The 6,000-nt window shown below is 27.3% G+C and overlaps 1 protein-coding gene across 4 annotated transcripts in view; it reads right to left on the bottom strand.

Moving 5' to 3' along the window:
- LOC145183426 (uncharacterized) overlaps positions 1–6,000 on the bottom strand; it is a 38,812-nt gene that overhangs the window by 17,914 nt on the left and 14,898 nt on the right. The gene's annotated exons all lie outside the window — the stretch shown is intronic.

The following is a 6,000-nucleotide window of genomic DNA, read 5'->3' as shown; positions in this document are numbered from 1 at the left end:
TTGATTACATGGTATTGAAAAAATAAACAGTTTTTTGTATGTCCTGTAACACACACACACACACACACACACACACACACACACACACACACACACACACACACACACACACACACACACACACACACACACAAACACATCTATAATTGATAGGTGCAACATGTCACAAAGTTGTTTGATAAATGTCATTTGATATATTTTAATAGCATTTGATATTTACATAAAAGTACATAAAATATAAAAGTGAGTCTAGAACTGTTCTTTTAAGTTGGCAACCTTAATCAGCTTTCACCAAAAAATTGTAATACTAAATAGTTTTAAAATAATTTTAAAAAAGCACAGTTGGCTTAGAATATAGCAATAATAAATAGTACATAGCAGAATATAGCAATAATAAATAGTACATAGCAGAATATAGCAATAATAAATAGTACATAGCAGAATATAGCAATAATAAATAGTACATAGCAGAATATAGCAATAATAAACAGTTGTTTTTTTTTTGTTTTTTTTTTTGTTTTTTTCTTATTTCAGTTATTAAAACATAATTTTCAAACTATTTGAAACTTTAAGTTAACAAGTAATTCTTCTAAAAAAAACTAAAATGATCTCTTTATTTTGCTCATTTTTTTAAATTTCCACATACAGATCGTGTGAGTTATATTGCATCAACATTTTCCCACTGCGAGAATAACATGGAACTCGTGTAACGGTATAATCGGGTAACAGTAATAACCGAACATTTAGTCAATCAAAAATAAGGGGTAAGTCACGTTTTTATTGTTAATTCCAAAGAGAAGCAAAGACGGCTTTAACATTTCTTTATGTAAATTTAAATAAAAAATAAGTCTAGCATATTTTATTTATTATAGTGCCTTCGTCAATTGATTAAAACTTAGCTAAAAAATTTATAAAAAGTAATCTGGATATCAGAGGAGAAGCTATCAAATTATCATACGATTTGAAAACTTCGTGTAAAAAAGCAGAGAAAACAAGAAAAAACTAAACTTTAAAGGACAACTACTTTATTCTGTAGGTAATCAATAAAAATCATTCTTCCACTGAAAAACATGTTTCTTTTTTCAATCATTTAAATTTTTTTTTTTTTTTTAATTTTTAGTGCTTTTTGATGTTGTTTTTATTATTTTATAATTCTGTATTTTAAATCATTGTTTGTTTTTTTTTGTTTGTTTTTTTATAATCCACACTTTTGTAAAGTTTTCAAAATTCCCTCCAACTTTAAACTAATTTCTCCGAAACTCTTTGCTTTAAAAAAAAAAATTAAAAAGTTTATTTAATTGATGTTTTGCTTGTTGTATCAATGTTGTGTAATAATTTCTTTTTTATATATCGATGGCTCCGCGCAAAATCGGACTATCTGCAATCTCCGCCAAAAACAAAATTGGCATATCTGCAATCTCCGCGTAAAACAAAATTGGACTATCTGCATTTTCCGCCAGCTTTATTTTTGAACTATCTGCATTCTCCGGGCGTTCAAAGTTTTTATTGCATGAAATTATGCGCCTTGTCAAAATGTGATTTCACTACAAATGGCAGATCTCATGAAATAAGTTGTTCATAAGAAGACAGTAATTGCATTATTTTCCATCTATTCCTGAGATATAAACCTGTTTAAGTTTTAACACAAAGTTTCACTTGCCACATTTGATTTTGTTTAGAAGTAATTATTTTAAATAGTTATATGACATATGGTATGTTAATGCAAATGAAAAATTTACAATATTTTTAGAGCATCATTTTAGCAGCTAAAATAAGAACAGTCTGCATCTACTTTAATCTCAAGTCTGAACTTAGTAAGCGTATACACATCATGAATTGATCAAAGTGTAGCTGATCGCAAAACCAATTTTATGTATTCAAATTTAATTTGAAATTAAAATGCTGCTGGATTAAGAAAACGTTTTACAGTTTTACGAGGCTTATTCGAAACATTGTTTGGTGTTTTTCAAGTTTGTCTATTTTCAACAGAAAAAAAAGAAAGTAGTGTTACTGTGTTATCTATATTATATAGGTATACTATATAGCATATAGCAGTCAGTCATATTTTGGTTAAATGTGAAAATAACAAGTTGGTTTGTTTAGCTTACAAAATTAATTAATTCAAGTGTATTATTGCTATCGTCAAATAAAATATGTTAGATCTTAAAAATATGTTAGGACTACAAAATTATAGATGTTTTTAGATAAGTTGTGTTTGTATGTTAAATTATAATTTCTAAAGTTAAAAATTACCTAAATGTGACTATAATTTAAATTCAAGTAATTAATATTGTCTATTACAAATGTGATAATTTATTATATTGGGTATACTGTAAAAGTAATAAAAGCCTGATATTCAGATCAATGTGCAAGTTAAGGATATGTTTATTTAAAACAGCAGTTTTTTGTTATTTTGTAATTATTCTTTTATAGAAAAAATACAGCTACTTTTGATTGTATTAGTTATTACTATCATAGTAAAAAAATTACAACCCTTTTTTATATATCATTACATCCCAAAGTCTTGGATATGTAAAAATTATCAAATATAATTGGACCAAAATTGTTTGATCATCACTGCAGTTGAGGTGACATCTGATTAAACCAATGTTTAATGATTAAGAGCTCAAATCCAACTGAACCTAAGGTTCAGTTTGATTTTGATCCTAATTATTGATAAACCAAGTTTAAGAAAAGTTGGAAACCATAACGTTTAATACTCATGCATGAGTTTCTAACTAGTTTGTGTTCAGTTAAGTGGCATCTCCAAAAAAGAATGGTTTTAAGTAGACAACAAAGAAAACTCCACATAGTTTGATTGCTTAATGAACAAAAATAGGTTAATTAGAATAATTTTGTTAGTTACGATCTAGGTTACAATATATATATATATATATATATATATATATATATATATATATATATATAAAAACACGCATTTATAAATATGTATATATATATGTATATATACATATTTATAAATGCGTGTGTGTATATATATGTGAATATATAAATATATGTATGTATATATATATATATACATATATATATACATACATACATATATTTATATATACACGTATAGTATATATATATATATATATATATATATATATATATATATATATATATATATATATATATATATATACACATACATATATTTATATATACACAAAATTATTGTGATATGTGTATATATATATATATATATATATATACACACAGGGTGTCTGCCAATATTATAAGTTGGATTTCCCTAGCTTTTCCCTGATATTTACCTATTTCTCGTTTAGAAAAATGCTCTTCAACTGCAAAAATATAAACAATAATACAACCCACATTAAATATATCAAGAGAAGTTCATAAAACTATCTGCCAAATAAACTTTTAGATTACGTGAACTATATACAACTTATTTAAGTTATATAAGTTTGATAAAGACTCATCTTTCCTGATTTTTTTAAAATTTAACCTAATTTCTCTGATAATCCCCTGATTTTTTTGAAGATATCCGAATTCCCTGGCATTTCCCTGATTTCGCAGACATCCTGTATATATTTATATGCAGATCTTGTGTATAAAGACCACTTAGCAACATTGCAACATAACATAACAAGAATTTAATTTGATCTAAACTTATTAGTCACAACAACAAGGCTAAATAAGATTGACAAAGTATGTATGATGAATTTAGCAATTAGTGTGTAACATAACAATGTTTTGTTACATATGCTATATTATTATTAACAATAACAAGTTATTTTTAACATATTTATCTTAACTAAAACTACTTGATTACTCACAAACTTAATCAAGTTATGATCAAGGTTTTGTGTTTAAATAATCGCTATTAATAAATGTTTAAATAATCGCTATTATTTAAAAAATTGTAGAATTTTATAAAAAACTTCAAATATTTAAAGAAACACCACCAAAATATTATGCACCCGAAAAACGCAGATAGTCCAAAAATGTATCTGGCAAAAATGCAGATAGTCCAATTTTGTTTTACGCGGAGATTGCAAATATGCCAATTTTGTTTTTGGCGGAGATTGCAGACAAAGCCTATCCACTCCGGGAGTAATATCATATAACTCTATGTAATTTTATCGCAAAGCATTCTGGGATGTCCTGCCGGACCATTGAAACTTTATAATATTAAATATCAAGTTGTTTTCTTGCATATTTCTTAAAGAATTTTGACATTAACTATAGCAATGCCATCATTTTGTGCTGCTCTAAACTGTGGAAATAAGAGTGGAAAATGCTGTAAAGATATTTCATTTTTTCGTTTTCCTAAAGACGAAAAAAGGCAAGCTAATATCAATATTTTACTTAAGTACTACTTACTTTATATTTACAATTGAGTTTTAAATTTTAATTCATTTAGACGTAATTGTAATTATTAATAGGTTTTTTCCTTTCTAACTTTTTATTTCATTAAAACTTTATGAAATAAAAATTGTAACTTTTGAATATTGTAACTTTTGAAAATAAATGCTCTTTTTAATTATTAGATGTAAAAAGTGGCTCATCAACTGTCGTAGGAAAGATCTAGACAACACACCTTTGGTATTTTTAAACAAAAATTTTTATTTGTGCAGCAATCATTTTGAAGACACAATGTATTATCTTACAAATAATGGTGAAAAACGTCTCTTACAATCAGTAATTCCTACTATTTTCAATATACCAAATCCTCCTCCATTTGTTGGTTGCAAGAGGAAACCACCAGTAGAACGACATCCAGTCCCAGTAAAAAAACGTGATGTTTATTTACCTGTTAATTCAGATAATATTTCAGAGAACAAATTGCCTTTTAATGAAATCAATTCCAACAAGGTTCAAAGGCTGCTATCAAGATTGCGTGTCAAAAATACTAGATTACATAAACAGGTTGAACATTTAAAATCAAAAAAAAAAATTCCACAAATCTGTGATGGATCTATAAATCATATCTTAAAATTATCCAGTAAATACTTATCACCAATACAAGTTAGTTTTTTTAAAAGTCAACTCCTGATGAGTAAACGAGTCAATAAAGGAAAACGTTGGTCAATTAGTGACAAGATTTTGGCATTGCGACTTCTATTTCATAGTCCTCAAACTTTTAATGTCTTACGAACAATATTCTGTTTACCAAGTAAAACTTGTTTACTACTGTCTTTGTCTCGTGTATTTGCAGATCTTCAAACAGGGTTTTCTCCTCAATTATTTTCTCTTTTAAAGTTACGGGCTGAGGCAATGAAACCATATGATCGTAATGTCAGTCTTGTTATGGATGAGATGTCATTAAAGCAGTATTTAGAATATGATAGATATTCTGACACAGTTTATGGAATGAGAAATGGAAAACTTTTAAATCAGGCTCTTGTTATTATGGTTAGGGGCTTGTCAAACAAATGGAAACAACCAATAGCTTTTTTTTATAATAATTCAACAGTATCAACAGCTGACTTGGCTTTTTTACTACGTGAAACCATTACCAAAGTTCAAGAAACTGGTTTACACATTAGATGTATAGTTTGTGATCAAGGAGCTACTAATATAGCTGCCTTACGTTTGCTTGGGTTTTCCAAAAATTTGCCATACTTTCTAAATCCTTCTATTGATAGAAAAATTCATGTTATTTTTGATCCTCCACATTTAATAAAAAGCATTAGAAACAATTTACAGAGACATAACATTGATATTAATGGTGAAATTGTTTCTTGGCAACATATCCAGTCTCTATACAATTTAGACAAAATAAACTCTGTGCGTCTAGTACCAAAACTAACAGACAGGCACTTAGACCCTGGGCCTCTTTTATCTATGAAGTTAAAACTTGCAACTCAAGTTTTCAGTTATCAGGTTGCTACTGCATTATATTGCTGTTCTAATACAAATTTACTGCCTTTGAGTGTCATACCAACAGCAAGATTTGTTGAACGTATGGATACTTTATTTGACATATTGAATTCATATAAGTTGTATGCTGACAAACTAGCTCGTTGT

This window comes from Hydra viridissima, unplaced genomic scaffold (assembly GCF_058129835.1).
Source record: "Hydra viridissima isolate aposymbiotic clone 2 unplaced genomic scaffold, HvirCarnegie_v1 scaffold_4, whole genome shotgun sequence".
Taxonomy (NCBI): Eukaryota; Metazoa; Cnidaria; class Hydrozoa; order Anthoathecata; family Hydridae; genus Hydra; species Hydra viridissima.
Note: the sequence above shows the minus strand (reverse complement) of the source record. Positions and strands in the feature narration are given on the sequence as shown.